General features: G+C 54.6%; 1 long non-coding RNA gene across 3 annotated transcripts in view; it reads left to right on the top strand.

Moving 5' to 3' along the window:
• LOC138986119 (uncharacterized) overlaps positions 1-17,490 on the top strand; it is a 69,872-nt gene that overhangs the window by 17,556 nt on the left and 34,826 nt on the right. For all 3 annotated transcript variants that reach the window (XR_011463015.1, XR_011463014.1, XR_011463013.1), the window contains exon 2: positions 10,936-11,054. This is a non-coding gene — a long non-coding RNA (uncharacterized lncRNA). The remainder of the gene's footprint in view (positions 1-10,935; positions 11,055-17,490) is intronic.

Raw genomic sequence — 17,490 nt, 5'->3', positions numbered from 1 at the left:
TTATCATTGCCTCCTCCCGGGGGTCTCTCAGGTGCTCCCCTTTACTCCCCTAGCCCTCTGCATTCTCCCTGACTGGACTGCCACCTTCGTGAGGGTACCAGCTTGGTCTCATTCCTGCATCCCAGACAGCCTGGAGCAGCCAAGGTGTTCAGTAAAGCTCAGATAGAAGGATAAGGAAATAGAAACCCTCAGTTATCCAGAAAGTACCAGTTTTCTCAGCATATGGGTTTCACTCAGCTATGTTCAATTGCTGATGTTTTGCTCAGGATATAGGATCCTTTAAAAAAAAAATCTAATTTTTAATAAGCTCCAAGGCCAGAATTGGGCTTTCCTGGTGGCTCAGACAGTAAAGAAGCTGCCTGCCATGCAGGAAACCTGGGTTCAATCCCTGGGCTGGGTTTTGGCGAATCCTTGTCTTTCAAAACTGGTGCTTTCTGACTTGTATGCTGCTGCTGCTGCTAAGTTGCTTCAGTCGTGTCTGACTCTGTGTGACCCCATAGACGGTAGCCCACCAGGCTCCCCATCCCTGGGATTCTCCAGGCAAGAACACTGGAGTGGGTTGCCATTTCCTTCTCCAATGCAGGAAAGTGAAAAGTGAAAGTGAAGTCGCTCAGTCATGTCCAACTCTTCACGACCCCATGGACTGCAGCCCACCAGGCTCTTCCGTCCATGGGATTTTCCAGGAGAGAGGACTGGAGTGGGGTGCCATCGCCTTCTCCCTCTGACTTGTATAGTTGCATGTATTCACATTGTTTGAGCAGCTACTATCTCTTTTTTGAGTTACATAGAGTAAATAATCCCATTTCTCATTTCTCATGCCAAGAAAGCAAGGAAGGTTAGTAAACATTCTGCTTTGGTTGTTCTTTGTTATGTTTCTACCTTCAGGGACTAGGTTTTATCTGTCTGTTCCTCCCTTCCGAACTCCAGGTCTCCGATACACCATGCGCTTGCTCAGTGCATTGTGTCTGTTGGGACCGTCGTGTTTGATCATACATGTTGTGCACTACACAGCTTAGGAGCGCTCACAGTGTAGTCCCCACAGATTACACATTTATTAAGTTCTGGTGGATAGTGGGGAAGTGTTTTGCGAAAGGGGAACCTTGTTCTAGTTCTTGTAAAGCCACTGTCAGGACTAGGAGCTAGGGACTCTCAGGACTAGGGACTGTCATTGGCCCATTGCCCCAGCTGAAACTCGGGAGTCATCGCTGGCTCCTCCCTAGGACTGCTACCTATGACACTGGGTTTCCATGTCCCTGCTGCGCTGCCCAGAACTTGGCCTGTGGGAGTATGTAGTCAGGGAACTGACACCTCAGACTCCACCTTCCAAATGTTTCCAAAGTCACCTCTCCTTTCCACTCTTATGAAGCAGCCTTTCCCTCCAGTGTCTGCCTCCAGCTTCCCTTCTGTCCTCTCTCTACTTGGCCACCAGCATGACCTTAATATAAGGCACCTCTGATGCTGTCACCTCCGCGACTCTACTTAAAACTCCTTTGTAGCCCTCTAGCACCTACAGCCCGGCTAGAGATGCCACATCTCTAGATGCTAGATGTAGGAGGTGCTACAGCACCTACTCAGGGCCCTTTGGCCCCAGCTGAACTTCCCCTTGTGTGTGCTTTACATATTCTGTTCTCTGCTCTGTCTGCTTGGTGAACTCCTAGGCATCCTGCAAAGCTCTGCTCAAGGTGGAGCTTGCCCTCATGCACCAGCTAGGTCAAGGAGGTGGGTCCTCTGCCTTTGCCCCAGTTTCCCCAGCACTGTTGCAGCCCTCATCTGGCAGGATCCCAGCTACCTTCAAGGTGCCCTATCCACATACAGGCTCTGACTCCCTGATACCCAGCACCAAGCTTGGCATGTAGCAGACATTCCAAAATGCTTGTTAAAGAGGCAAATAAATAAATGATGGCTATACTTTACACAGAGTTGGTAGGTTTTGTGGTTTGGAGATAAATATAAATTGTTGTTGCTGTTTTCATCTCTCAGTCGTGTCCAACTCTTTTGCGACCCTGTGGACTGTAACCCACCAGGCTTCTCTGTCCATGGAATTCTCCAGGCAAGAATACTGGAATGGGTTGCCATTTCCTTCTCTAAAGGATCTTCCTGACCTGGGGATTGAACCTGTGTCTCCTGCATTGGCAAGCAGATTCTTTACCCCTGAGCCACCAGGGAAGTCCAAATATAAATGCATAAATATACAAACATATATACATATATATATTTGCATTTTAGGTGGGTGTCTTAGAAGAGACTTGCATGCTTTGCTTGAGAAGGAATTGAGTAACTTCAGTCCCAGAGTCCCAGCTGCCCCGTGTACATGGTCTGACCCCTCAGTCACTTCTTTTGGGTCCCCCACTCAGCAACCCACTCCAGTACTCTTGCCTGGAAAATCCCATGGATGGAGGAGCCTGGCAGGCTACAGTCCATGGGGTCGCAAAGAGTCGGACATGACTGAGCGACTTCACTTTTTCCTTCTTCACTCCCTCAACACTCCACTTAGAGCCAGAGGGGTAGCTGGCCTGAGTGGTTTTGCCCAGGGTTGCCGCCCTCCTCGGCTTGGCTTCCTGGGAGAATTGGCTCAGCATCAGCCTGGCCGGGCCTCAGGGCCTCTTGGGCAAGACTCCCTGGGCAGGGCCAGGGGCTGGAGCCTCATCCATGCAGCCTACGCACCAGGCCAGTCTGCGGCCGAATGAGCTCCAGCTTGCCACGGAGCTGGGGGCGGGCAGGAGGGAGGGACATCCTCTGTCGGGTGAACATGGGTGTCCGGGCCTGCCGAGGCACATCCCAGTGCTCTATTGGTTAGAGGCACTGAGCTGGGAGTTGCCAGGTGTCAGCCAGAGAGTGACAGGGAGGGAGACTTTCCTGGGACTCGGCCCCTGCAGCAGAGCGGAGGCTGCAGGAGGTTTGGGATCCCCAGACCTGTCTGACTGCTGTCTGTCCCTTCCCTGATGATCTTTTCACTACCTCAACTCCGGCAGCTCCTGGGGTCCCGGGGAGGCTGGGTGGGCCACGGGCAGGTGATTTCTCTAAGCCAAGACTGAGAGCAAAATTTCTTTTTAGCTATCCCCATTGCAAATACTGAGTTGGCCAAAAAAATCATTCGGGAGAAGATATTACAGAAAAACCCGAACAAACTTTTTGGCAAACCCAATACGTTTTAATCCATACTCAGTTGAGGCAAAGCTCACATCCTTGGAAATACCCACTGCGCACCAGGCATGGTTATTTGGGACCTCACAGTTGTTACAACAACCCTCTGGAGTGGGTAGTGTTATCCCCATTTTAACCAGGCAGAAGCTGGAGCTCAAAGAGGTGAAGTTGCTTCAGGCCCCACAGCTCTTAATACCAAGGCAATGCTGGTCTCTTTCTCCCTCCATGTGAAAGTGAAAGTGTTAGTCTCTCAGTAGTGTCCAACTCTTTGTGACCCTGTGGACTTTAGCCCACAAGGCTCTTCTGTCCATGGAATTATCCAGACAAGAATACTGGAGTGGATTGCCATTTCCTTCTCCAGGGGATCTTCCTGACCCAGGGATCAAACCCATGTCTCATGCATTGCAGGTGGATTCTTTACCAGCTGAGCCACAAGGGAAGCCCAAGAATACTGGAGTGGGTAGCTTATCCCTTCTCCAGTGGATCTTCCTGAGCCAGGAATCGAACCGGAGTCTCCTGCATTACAGGCAGATTCTTTACCATCTGAATCTATTAATACCAAGGGGATGTTGGTCTCTTTCTCCCTACAGATGGCCACTTCTAGAATTTTCTTATCAAATCCTTCCCTGCTGGGGTGAGTAACCCTGCTGAATAACCCGATGGGCATGGTTACCAGCCTCTAACTGGGGAGCCTGGGAAGTTTCCTAGGTGGGCACGTCTCTAGGGAAAGTGGACAGATGGCCAGAGAGCCTGGAGCCTCTGGTAGAGTTCATTGCCACCAAGGAGAGAATCTCTGTGGCCCATGGGTAGAACACTGGCATGCTGGATCCTTCTCCCCCACACAGCTGGATGCCAAATGAACCCGCTGCAGTGAAGGAAAATGTACCCTGTGGTACTCCTGTAAGCACAGACTGAGGGCCATAGCATTGTCAGAGAAACCCAGATGCCGCCCGTGAACCCAGCACTGCAGGCGGGAGCGTCCACTCAACTTTCATTCTTGAACTTGTTTAAGGTGTTTATTGATTTCCTCTTGGCTGGTTTCAGCCCAGTGCTGTTGGAGTCCCTCTTCATGCCAGGGGAAGCAGTGAACTGTTCTCCCTGAGCCCTGAAAACCTAGAGGACTGCGATATTGGATCAGACGGGGGTTAGATGGAAATTGGCAGTGCTGGGCCCCGTGGGCACTTGGGGTGCTTTCTGCATGCTCCTGAAGGTGGAACCTGACTCAGGGCATGTCAGTTGGGTGTGCCTTCACCTGTCAGTGGGGACAACCCTCTGCCTTTGGAGACCTGCCATGCACATCACCTCTATGGACTGTCCTTGGCACAGGGCACCCTCCACCCTTTCCCAGCACAGGGCCCGGAGCAGCCACCTTCTTCATCCCTCTCCCAAGCTTGTGTCTGTGTGTGCGCACACAGGACTTCCTGGTTTTCGGAAGGGAAGGGGGACAGGTGGCAGAGAGACAGGATGAGCCCGAGTGTAATTTTATTTCTGTGGTTCGCCTTTCAAGCTGTCACGGTAAATCTATTTTACTTGTCACTTTGTAAATCATTATGCAGGATTAAGCCTTTTACCAGCTTTTAGGGCTTCTGCAGCCATCGACAGCCCCCGCCTTCCCCATCCAGCCTTCTGAACACCCCTGGCTGCGCTGGGCACTGGTCCCTCCGCTGTTTCTTCAGGCGGGGTTGGTTCCAACGACAGTGGAAGCTGGGAGACAGCTGGCCCATTGCTGACTTTAGCAGTCCCATTTCACTGACCGGAAAACAAGCTCAGGGAGAAGAGCAGGGACTCCCAGGCCCAGTGTCCAGGGTACTCAAGTGTTTCTGCTGCCCCTGAAGCAGTGGAGAGGGAGGCTGCTTGGGGAACCTGGGACACTGCAAATGGAGGGTTTTCCTCATCACCCCAGGGGTTTGGAGCCCCCTCACCCCACCCTGGCCATGAGACCCACAGAGAGCGCAAGCACGGAAGAGGTTTTTAAAGGAAGGAGGTTCTGCTTGGAGCCAAAGAAGAAGCTTCTACCCACTTCTGGGGTGCAGGGACACAAGCTTGGGTGACAAGGAGCTGGACATGGGGTATGGTCTGAGGCCCCCACACTGGCATGTAGCACTCCATTTAGTTCTCTAGAAACCCATGCACTTCTCCAGAGAAGGCTTCAGGGTGGAAGAACAATGAAACCATTCGTTGAGAGGCTCAGAGCTGCAGACAGTGGCCAGGCCCACTGGGCCAAGAGCCAGCGGTGTGTGGTGGTGCACTTCCCATCGCCGGCCCATCTGGAGAGGCCTGCTCAGAAAAACAGAAAACAAAAAGGCCCCACCCACAAGGCTGACATGCATTTCAGGAGCTGAGGTTTCAGGGGCACTGGCTTTGAGGGGTGGGGGATGTGCATGCCCCAGAGAGCCCTGCCAGGTCAGGCTCAGCCCTCTCTCTCCCTGCCTTTTCCATCAGGGTGGACTGGCCTCCCCACCACCACCCCCCAGACCCAGGCCACGGGGCTTCCTTCTTATCGCTTGCGTTCGGCTCTTCTTCCTGCCTTTGTGCTGGTAGAGGCCCCGGCCTTGTGGGGCAGCATTCACCCACACTGCTCCCCTCACACCCCAACCCAGACCTCCTTTGTCTTACTTGTAATCTGACAGGTGAGTCACTCACCTGTAATTTCGTCCCAGCAGGAGGCCTGCTGGAGCATCTCCTTACGGTAGGGCCCCATGCTTGGCATAGTGAGGGCTCCTGATGGGGAACAAGAGCCTAAACCAGGCAGTGGGCCCATCGCTTCCTGCTTCCCTGTCACAGCGCCCCCCGCCCCACCCATGCTAGGTGCCAACTGCTTGATTATGTTCCCATTTCTAGACATGAACTCCTTCTAGAAAGCCAGAACCCCATTTCCTGTATCCCCTAGCACAGTTATCAAGGAGATGGCATGGGCAGAAGAGCACAGGCTAAGGCAATATTTCTTGAATGGAAGGATGGCCAAACAAAATTCCTGAGACTCTGACTTCAGTGAGTTTCAAGGTCTAATTGTAAACTAAGCCTTGGCTATTTGACAGAACAGGAATGATACCTACTCAAAGTACCAGGGAAATCCAAGAAGTTCCAAAGAGACCTTGGAACAAATGAGCAATGAGAACGGGCTAAAGCAGTCAGGGAGGGGCTCCTGGGGGAGGGGACATTTAAAGGCAGTGTTGAAAATGCAGAGACTTTAGCTAGAACAAGGCGAGGAGGAAAGGGGGAGAAAGGGCACTTCTGGGAGGCAGAAAGGTGTGAAGAGAGGAAGACAGGTGTGCACGCCCCAGGGGCCCGGGATTCCGGGGAAGCGCAGCCAGTGCCTGTGTCTTCAGGGGAGTTACTGAGGCCAGGTCTCCAGCGATGTCTGGAACCTCAGCGAGAAGGCAGTGTTGGGAGGAGACCCTTACTGTCTCCTCCCAAGGAGGCAAGGGAGGTCAGGGAGCGGTAGCATTTGAGGAGAGTAATCAGGAGGCAGAGAACTGCTTGGATTGGAGGGAGAGACTGGAATCTGTTTGTTAACACAGGTGGAGTCCCTCAGCTGCATCTCAGGGCCATCCCACCTGTGCTGGGTGGGAGGGCTGGTGGGGATGGGGCCCAGGGGACTGGCTCCTCCTTCAGCTGGGCCCTCCACACTGAGCGGGAGAGGAGGTGAAAGCAGCCGGTGTTTCTGAAGGTCTAAGTCCAGGCTGGCCCAGCCGTCCCCTCATGGGGTGTCATGGCCCCGAGTCTCTGCCCTCAACCGGCAGAGTGGGGAGATTTAACAACCACAGCCTGTCTGCCCAGCTGCTATGAGGAGTAAATGAGGTGCACGGAGGGGAAGGTCTTTGGGAGCTGACATCATCCATCAGGTTTCATCCCATTCGGGAAAATCGGTGGCTGCAGTGGCATGGCTATTTCAAGGCTGCTGGTTTCATTACCAACAAGCTGTGTGACCTTGGGCTGGATACGGCCCTTCTCCAGGCCTCAGCTTTCTCCTCCATAAAAGGGTCCATCCTGGTAACCCCTGTCTCACCAGGTGCTAAACGTTGCATTGAATGCATGCCACATGCACGGTTGCTGGTGTTCTCTGCTAGGAGACTGAGGCTTGGGTGTCCCTCTGTGGGCAGGGCCCACATTGCCTGCCAAACCCAGTTGTCACGACAGCTTCACGCCGCCTCCTTGTAACCTCCACCAAGAGCTTCCAGTTCACATCTTGATCTCTGGTGACTTCTAGGTCCATATTGCGGAGAAGGCAATGGCACCCCACTCCAGTACTCTTGCCTGGCAGATCCCATGGACGGAGAAGCCTGGTAGGCTGCAGTCCTTGGGGTTGCTAAGAGTTGGACATGACTGAGCATCTTCACTTTTCACTTTCATGCATTGGAGAAGGAAATGGCAACCCACTCCAGTGTTCTTGCCTGGAGAATCCCAGGGACGGGGGAGCCTGGTGGGCTGCTGTCTATGGGGTCGCACAGAGTCGGACACGACTGAAGCGACTTAGCAGCAGCAGGTCCGTATCGAGTTCACTTGCACTTCCTGTCCACCCCCTGGAGGCCCTTTGATAGTCTAGCAGGTAACGAGTTCCTATCAGTCCCCTGTTATCCCTCAGCAAGCCTTGTGCAAGGCGTGTGCCTCTAAGTGATGCTCACGGCTCTGTGGCCATCCCGACACAAGCTGGTCACATAGTTCGCTTTTCTATGAAACACGGAGAGGTTTTTTTTAAAGAACAGATTGTGTGTTTCTGATAAAAGAGCCCTTGAGAGAGTGAAGAGATAGGGTACTGGAAAGAGCACCCCCAAAGCTGTTTGTGATGCAGGCATTCGAAGGGCTGAGTGGCCACCCCACAGGAGAAAGGCTCCTGGGGGCTCACTTTACACTTTAAACCGAGGATGAGAGGGCAAAAGGGGCCATCCTGAAGTCACCTAGCAAGTGTGACTAGGTGGCACTTGCAAGCTTCAGATAGTAATGATTGTATTCCTCTTCACCACCACCACCACCTCATTCAGAAGATTTACCAGTGTTCAGCACTGTGCCAAGCAGCTTATATACATTATCTCATTTAATTCTCCAAAGAACCCTATAAGGGAGAGACTATTTTTTATCCCCCTTAACATACACATGGACTTCCCTGGTAGATCAGTGGTAAAGAATCTGCCTGCCAATGCAGGAGATGTGGGTTCAATCCCTGGGTCAGGAAGATTCCCCTGGAGAAGAAAATGGCAACCCACTCCAGTGTTCTTGGCCTGGGAAATCCTGTGGACAGAGGAGCCTGCTGGGCTACAGTCCATGGGGTCACAAAAGAGTCAGACACGACTGAACAACAACACACACGTGAGCACACACAGTGATGCTCAGAGGGATTAAGGCCACAGAGCTGGGAACGTGTCAGGGGCAGAGTTTGAACACAAGTCTCAGAGCCTGGAACTTTCTCTCCCACTGCTCTCATTGACCCCCCTTCGCCCACCCTGAACGCCTCTGCACGGCCTGTCCCCGGGCCAGTCCCCGTGAAGCTAAGAGAAGACATCTTCCTCTTTCTAGGAGGTGTGGGACTTTCTGTATTGAGCAGATAAAAGAGCCCGTTTGGGATGATTTTTATCAGCTTGAGCAAGCCGGTTTGACTTACAGGAAGAAGCCAATTTGCATTTTGGGAAAGAGCTGAGTGTAAAGGCCGCGGTGAGCGCCGGGTGGATTTATAAATAAACAGTCGGCCGAGAGCATGGTGTGTCCCCAGTCGCACAATGCTGGGCTCACGTTGACACCACAGGCCATTCCACACGTCACAGCTGTCCTTTGGACAGAAAGGGCCTAATTGAGTAAGAGCTCACTGTTGGAAACGCCACGGAATCCGTCCCCAACCTGGCTTCCTCAGGCACAGGCCAGCCGGAGGAGGTCGGCTGCAGCCGGGCCTGTTTACCGAGGCCGCTGGCATCACCTGCCGGGTGCAGAGCCCGCCGGCAGTGACACCGGGCGGCCCAGAAGGCTGCGAGCGTGGGGCCGGGCCGCCTAGAGAGAGGCGCGAGGGCCAGGTTCCAGGCGTTTGGCTGAGTGGCACAGGGTTACCAGACGGCCTCCCGCCTGGGTCCAGACCCTTGCTCTGCCCAGCAGTCTTTTCTCTTTCTGGAGACTTAATTCTTTGGCCGTGAAATTGGTAGTACTCTCCTCCCAGGTTGCTTTGAGAATTAAGTGAGGCGAGGTTCACAGTGGATTTATCTCTTGTCCCTGCCCTACATGGGATAACTACGTGATCTGGGGCACATCCAAGGCCTTTGGATGGGGCTTGGAGGCTGCTCGGGGGGTGGACCTTTGGTCCAGAGAGGCTGCTCCCTCCACATGGGGCCCAGGAGCTTGACTCTGTGATATACAAGGATTCATACCCACGTCCTTCCACCGGTGGCACCTCAGGTGTTTCCATGTCCGATCTGAGCACCTCAGTTTTCCAGGGTATGAGGTGGGGAGACTGGGACTTATTAGGATGAAACACAATGTCTGGTTAGTGCTTAGTGTGGAGCTGGGCACATGGGAAGTGCTCATAAATAAATTATACTGAAATATTCATCTCAGTAGAAAATCTATTTTCAAAACAGAACACTACCTATCGAGTCACATTGTGATTTAATCTCAGGAAACACTAAACAACGCCAATAACCATAATACCGGTAGTTAGAAGGCCACCCCTGCAAGGCCCACCCGTTGGCCCCGTGAGCATTTGGAGCCTTCAGGGTAAGCCCCGTTCGTGGCTGAACATACACCAGTTCTCATCTGGCCTTTCAGCCTTCGGACGTCCAGCTTGCCTCTCTGCTCAGATAAGGATCTCTGTGTCCTTCTTGGCTGACTGCTCTGAGGGCCGCCGGGCTGCTTACCCTGTCTTTGTATTTCACCTGTCTGTCGCCTCGGGGCTGGACTGCACCTAATAATCCTGCCATGTGAACAAGGGCCCTTGGGACCTATTCTCCAAGAGATACTGCCCAGGACCCCTGCACCCCGTGAAGCACCCCCGTCTTCTACAGGGTACAATGGGTGTCTCTCCCTCAGAGTCCGGTCCTCACTGTTCCACATGAGGGGGATCCACATCTCACGGCCACCTGGGGTCCTTGCACCTCAGTCCTCATAGTTGCTTGGAACCCCTGTTGTCTCCTAAGGTCCCGGGGAGGTGATTGGGCAGAACTTGATGCTGTCAGTTACGTGCTCTGATTTGAACCTGGCTCCCGGCCGGACCTCCAGCCCTCAGCTTCCTACTGGCCCTGGGGTGGTGACCAGAACAGATAAGATCCCTGTCTGTGGGGAGCCAGAGGGGAAACAGGTCAAGAGGCTGATAGATGTCCCTTTTATACACGATGATAGGTGCTAAGAAGGAAACAAGTAAAGTGCTGGATGAAGACACAGAGGGTGGGGTAAGAGGCCTCAAGATGGGAGGACCTTTCTGGGGAGGGCCCTGCAATGGTGGGGGTGGGCTGGAGGGCACCTGAGGGCAGAGGAGCAGCTTGTGCTAAAGCAGACCCTGACTCCAGAAATGGCATGTTCTAGAACAGAGAGGAACCTTGTGTGGCTGGAGGAATCTTTCGGGTTTTGAGGCAGGGACCACCTACTACCTTCCATCCTATCTTGGGTCTCCCTCCTGCCCCCAGAAAGCCAGCAGAGCAGCCAGGCCAGATGTGGACCTGAGCCCATATCTGTGTGTGGGTTCCATTCAGGGCAGCTCTCTACTCCAGCCAAGGGGCAGATGACCAGTAACATCAGTGACTACTTCTGCCTTCTGCCGGTTGCCTCCATCTTTGAATGGGAGACCTGACTTCAGTTCCTGATCTTGTCCCCCAGCTCTCCTCTCCATGAGGATCCACACTTGGCCCTCTCTGTCACCTGTCATTTGAGTGACCCCCTGCTCTCACAGAGGAAGACGGCAGAGGGGTGGGAGGTCCATCACCAAGGGTCCCAAGGTAAGCCGAGTTTTCCCACCTGAGGTCAACTTTGGCCCACAAACCTTTCTTTATTTACTTTGGTCTTTGCTCCAGAACTCTGGTAGCAAGCTGCCTGGAATGAAATGTGAAGAACTTGAGATAATAATAAAATCAATTGGACTGTTTCCCCAGTAATTCTAGAGGCTGATGCATCATTAATGTTGGTAATACAGTGCCTGTCAGATCACAAACTTCTCAATAAATGTGCAGCTGGCAAGCTCTGATAGAAATTGGAGGCAAGCAGAGAATGAGATTTGGGGCCTTTGATATATGGGGTGTCAGCCGTGTGGTGAAGTTTTTATCAATTTCTGTCACTTTGGGCCTTTGTGCTCACTACATATGTGGTCTTCATGGCACCTCCGTGTGAGCTGCCTGGATGCTAACTGCCCCCCGACCAGGGTGAGGAGGAACAGCTGCTGGAGGGGCCTTGACATCCAGGCCTGGAAATTACTGAGAGCTGCTCAGGTGACGAGCACAGGCTGGATGGGCAAAGCCAGAGGCCTTTGGGCCTGACCCCATGGGTCACTCAGCCAGTCCACAAGCATTTATTGCGTCCTGTTGGGTCCATGAGACCACTGGGCCCTGCCCTGGGGGCTGCAGGAGCTGCTGTGGAAGTCTACGGCTTGGGGAGCAGGAACAGTCAAGTGGTCATTTCTTCCTGAGATTGTGGGGCAGAAGGCAAGTGGAGAGAAGGCCTAGGTCAGTGGCAGTGTCTGCTGGTAGACAAGTGGGGAGGGGGCATGCTCAGGACCCTGGGGTTGATCAGGGAGTGAGGAGTTTGATGAGGCTAAGCCCCAGCAGCAAGGGAGAGAAGGTTGGAACCTTCCTGGGGGCAGCGTCGCATGGCGATTAGTGCGTGTTCTCCAGAGCCAGCCTTCTGGGGTTGTATCTTAGCTCCCCTTACCACGGGGCAACTCAGAGAAGAGACTCCATCAGGGAGGTGCAGTGGGGGATATAGTAGCAGAACCACCCTCCTGGAGGGATCTTGGGAGCATAATGAGTTAATCCCAGTACAGAGCCTCAAACAGGGCTGGTACCTTGTTTGCACCTGACCAGCACTGGCATTACTTCTGCTCAGTTATCAGTTAACCCTTGGGTAACTGAGAGCCTGACAACTGAGATTCAGAGAGGCAGAGCAGGGCATCCCAGCTCACAGAGCTGGCGGGAGCAGAGCTGCTGCTGAAGCTGGGAGGTGGTGGCATGAGGACGGGGCCTGGGAGGTTGCTAGGTAACCATCTGGGGGTTAGCTCGCAGGTGGGCGGTGGGTGGGCTCAGGTCTTGCTTGCTAGTGGCCTCGGTGGCCTGGGGAGATTCTGAGTGGCCTCTGGGACCTGAGGGTGGAGCTTTGGAGTCTGGCTGCGCAAGGGCTGCCGCTTCTGTCAGATGAGCCATTCTATTTGCACATCCCAGCAGTGGGTTGGGATCCAGATGCTTCTGGGTGCCCCCTGCCAGGGGTCAGGCCCTGAGAGCCAACGGCCTCCTTGACACCCACCCCAGAGCCACGGCCTTGGAAACCAGAGCGAGAGGATCCCTGAGCGGTGGGAAAGATTCGGGGGGTGTTCTGATGCTGCCACAGACCTGTTAGGGACCCACACTGGAGGCCTGGGAGTTGGGTGTGCCTGTGCTCCCCAGAGGCTGGTGCTCCCCGAGGCCCCCTGGGTTCAGGACCCCTCACTCCACTGAACTGGGGCCCCCACAGTCTGCCTTTACCATGTTCCTCCCTCCCGTGACTTCACGGGCACCCCAGGACTTACTCACTGGTTCTGCATTGTTTGCTTTGAGAGGAAGGCAAGGTGGTGAGTTCTCCTGGGGCCTCAGGAAAGAGGAAGCAGTCTTGTTAGATGGGAGTGTGCAGATGACCCAGGGGCCTGTACCACACTACGGGCGAGGAGAGGTGGCAACTGGGCCCAGGTCTGCCCCAGGCCCCTGCCCCTGTCGGAGCCTCCGTGACCCCTGTGGGTCCTCCTGTTGCTGAGCCTGGGGTACTGGCGCTTGCCTGGTTGGGGAAGAAGGCTGGCTCTGCATTTAGCAGGTGACTTGCCCAGAAAAATCCCTCTCCATAACCCTCCCCGCCCCCTGCCTGTGGCTTGGGTTTAGAGGAAGTGTCCCTTTGTGGGAGTGGGAGCTGGGGGTGGGGTGGTTGGGGAAGGCTGAGGGGAAGCTGTAAGGTGCAGTAGCATAAGCGCTTTAGAAGGAGAAGGGGCCCTCTTCACTACCTGGAGGGCCTAGTCCCAGCAGAGCACGGGTGCGAGCTGGTGCCACCCTGATCGAGTCCCACCACTACTGCTTCTATGGCCTTTACAGCCCCTCTGAGCACCGCTCAGCTCCTCTGAGCATCAATTTCCTTATCACCAAAATGGGGGTCCTCATGCCCACCTGATTGGAGGTGTGGTGGGCATACATGTGATGCTCAGAACCTCTTCGTTCCTGAGTGCCAACCTTGTCCCAGACTCTGGTTGACCTGTCCTGGCCTGACCCCAGAAGCTCAGAGCCTCACTAGAGAACAAGACAGGCCTGTGTTCCTACAGCAGGAAGACCCCGTGGCCACCATGAGGGGCCTGCCTTGGGGAGTGGCTCAGGTCAGACTGCAGGGGAAGGGCATTCAGTAAGGCTTCCCATAGGAGGTGACCTTTAAGCTGCACCCCAAAGAATGAGCCAGGGAATGTTCAGCAGAAAAGGAGCAGCGGAGACATGGGGCCTTGGCGGGTGGGAAGCAAGGCTAGGTTGCTCAGCGGGGATCTCATCACACCCTGGAGGGCTTTAAATGCCCTCCGTGCCTTAAAGTTTACCCTTGGTGCAGGGCCAGTGAGAAAAGATTTGGGGTGAAGAGTGAGGGAGCCAGACCTGACTGATAGAATGATCACCATGGGGGCTGGCTGGAGGGTGTCCTCACAGGGGCCCTAAGGCGGCCTGGCTGCCTAGCGAAGGGGTTGCCTAGTGCTGGCTGGGCCTGGCTACAGCAGTGCTGTATGAAGGCTGGATGGTGGTTGGTGGTGGTTTTCAAGGGGAGTGAATTCAAGCACCAAGGGGTGGGGGAGGGGTGCCCTTGGTCCTTGGGCTTCTGCACCACAACCCTCAGGCACTGCTTAACTGCGCAGGTGCTGGGCCTCACCCCAGCATGTGGAAACCGGGTTGAGAACTGCAGGTCTGATGAGGAGCACAGAGGCAGGGTGTCTGAGGGGGTCCCAATAGGACAGGAGCCTCTGAAGGGAAAGAGTGGAGCTGATTGCAAACTCTTGAAAGGATACAGGGAGGAGCTGCACGGGGTGGAGTGGGCTGGGCAGAGGAGAGAAGAAGAGTTAATCAGCAAACAGGCACAGAGTGCCCTTCCTGTGCCAGCCCTGTAGGTGACAGGGGTGGGCAGCCCTCCTGACTGTCCAACCAAGGCAGGCACACAGCACTGGCTACATACTGAGCTCACACTACCGGAGAAGGCGGCAACTGACTCAGTCGTCCGAGATGAGTGGAAAATTCCCAGGTCAGGAAGTGAGGGAAAAGCATCTGAGGCATAGGGAACAGAACTTGCAAAGACTCAGAGTACCAGAGCAATGTTGTCAGAGGAACGCAGCCCTGAATTTCAGGCTAGTGGGCCTGGACTAAGTTTCCATCTAGGGACAGCAAGTCAGCCAGACTCCCTAAGTCAGAGAAGAAAGGCCTGAGCCTGTGAGATCTTGGAAGGCCTGAGGTCCTTATCCTGGTGGGTGTTTGAGGGTGAGGGGGAGTCATCGGTGCTTGCTGGGCTCTCCCTGCCCGAGAAAGGTGACAGCGCAGTGTGCCAGCCCTCTGACAGCCTGTGTGTTTCTTTCTGGCATGACCACATTCATGGGAGCTGGGGAGTCAGAGAAGGGCCTGTTTGTCCAGAGGGAGAGGCTGCCTCTAGGCAGGTGACTGGCACCTGCCCCACCAGTGCCAAAGTCCATCTGAGTACACCAGGGCAGGGAGGGAGGGTGGCCAGGTGATAGCCTTCTTGGCAGGTGTGCCCTGTCATCCTGCGTGAAGACAAACCAGGGGGCCCCAGGGGCCAGCACCGTCCCCTCCTCCCAAAGACACACACACACATACACACACACTCTGAAGATGTACCATCAGCCCTCCCCACTCTGAGGACATGACATGAGGAACCAGGAAGGTGTCAAGTACTGACCCCCAGTTGCCACAACATACAGAGGTCACTGAGGACCAGAGAGGGGAGGTGACCCGCTCCAGGTCACACAGCAAGTTAGACCACCACCAGTCAGCTCCCAGGCTCCCCCATGGCACCATGGCCCCAAAGCTTTGGGAGGAACTGACTGGACCCCCACATGGCTCAGGATCTGGCCACCTTCTCTTTGGCTCCTGTGTTAGCTGTGTCTCCAAGCCCCGGGAAGAGGGATTGTCTGCCAACAGTAAGCACTCTCCTGATGGAATCAGCTTGTGCAGCTTCTTTATTCCCCCCAACCTAAAACAACCCAGGGAATTAAACCCAGAAAAGCTCCGCTCCTTGCGTGTGCTGGGCCAGCATTACCCAGCCCGAGTGTAAGACGTACGTTGGGAAGCGTGGACCTAGTAGAGTCCTGAACCGCTCCTGACAGGGAGGCAGAAATCCCAGTTCTGGAAGCGTGTAAACAGGGTTATTTTTAGCCTTGGGAGGGCTGTGGGTGCAGCAGCGTGACCTGCATTTGGCTCAGCCCCCTCCTCCTGCCCCACCCAGCAGAAGGGGCCTTCTTTGCCCCTCTGCCCTCCCTCCCACCAGCCTCAGGGCTGGGCCAGTGAATTCTAGGGTCCACCAAGAGACTGAGCCGAGTGGGGGAGTCTCAGGGAGGCTGCCCACAGCCAGGAGCTGAGGCCAAGACCAGCTCACAAGGGGGCAGGATGTGGTTTGCAGAGAGGCGACATTTCATGTTACAAGAGAGATACTGGAGCCACACAGTTTCATGCTTTGTTCTGTGGGTTCTTAGTCCCTAATCCTTGTCCCTTCCCCAGTCTGGGCGTCAGGAGGCCTGGCCCCAAAGGAACGTGCTGCCACTGTCGCCTTGGTGTGCTCTGATGGGTGTGACAGCTCTCAGCATCTCATCCACGCCCTCATCTTTGAAGTGGGATCGTTCCCCACCTGGCTGGTGGGAGTTGAGCGTGAGCTTAACAAGGTCGTGGCTGGTCATTCATTCACTCAGCAAACACTCAGCATTGATTTTGTGCCAGACATTCTTCTGGCCACTGGATATAGAACAAGGAGCCAAGCTGATATGGTACTGACTCTCCTGGAGCTAACATCATCAGGGTCGGGGCCAGAGACAGATAATAAACAAGCACTTGCATAAACAATAATCTGCTTACAATGTGCAGTAGAGGAGTAATACAGAGTGATGTGTTAAGGAGTGATTGAGGTGAGGGAGGTGGGCTTCCCGGGTGGCGCTAGTGGTAAAGAGCCTGCCTACCAGTGCAGGTTCAATCCCTGGGTCAGGAAGATCCCCTGGGGGAGGGCATGGCAACCCAATCCAATATTCTTTCCTGGAGAATCCCATGGACAGAGGAGCCTGGCAGGCCATGGGGTCACAAAGAGTCGGACATGACTGAAGTGATTTAGCATGTACGCACACATGGGGTGAGGGAACAGGGCACATATTTAAACAAGAGCAATTAGAAAGGAACCCCTGAGAAACAAAGAAAACAGAGCCAGTCACAGTGGAGAGAGGAGGTGGTTAGAGGGGAAAACAGGTGCACAGGCCCTGGGGCAGGGAAAAGTGGCTGGAGGGTAAGCAGTATACTTGGTAAAATGGGCAGGGGCCAGATGAGCAGGGTATGCGGTCCATGGGAAAGCCTTGGAGAGTACTAAAAACAGGAAAAGATTTGCTTGACAGCTATAGGGAAAAGCAGGAAGGAAGTGAGAATGGGAAGTCAGCGAGGGGCTGTTGCCCTCACCCAGGCAAAGGAGCTGGCGAGTGGTGGGCAGATTAGAGCGCAGGAAAGGTGAACCCATGGAGGTGGCAGATGGTTCTGAGAAGGAGCCTCAGAATCAGGGATGGCTCCTTGACTTTGGGATTTGATGGCTGGACTGTGGGGAGGTGAGGGCAGTTGGTCAGAAGGGGCTGGTGCCCGGAGAGTGGAGGGAGAGGAGGACCTGGGGCAGGGGGAAAGCTCTTCTAGACAATGCACAGGCGACTATCCAAGCTCAAGTGGAGAGGGTCACTTGGGCGAGGGGGCACCCCAGGCCCCAGGCTGGCACAGCTCTCCTCCTCAGGAGCTCTCTGCCAGTCTTGAGCCAGGCTGTGTGGGCGGGTGCTCCCTTGAGGCCTGGCCTGGGGTTTCATCTCAGTGCCTCATGGACAAAGCCCTTCCGGCTGACTGGTTTGGGTGGGGGTGGGCAGCTCCTGCACTTGGTGCAGAGAGGCCTGAAGGCTCAGCCCCAAAGCCTGGGCTGGACGGGCCAGAAGGCACC

Source organism: Bos mutus, chromosome 28, assembly GCF_027580195.1.
Source record: "Bos mutus isolate GX-2022 chromosome 28, NWIPB_WYAK_1.1, whole genome shotgun sequence".
NCBI classification, from domain to species: Eukaryota; Metazoa; Chordata; class Mammalia; order Artiodactyla; family Bovidae; genus Bos; species Bos mutus.
This window is presented reverse-complemented; position numbering and strand designations above follow the sequence as displayed.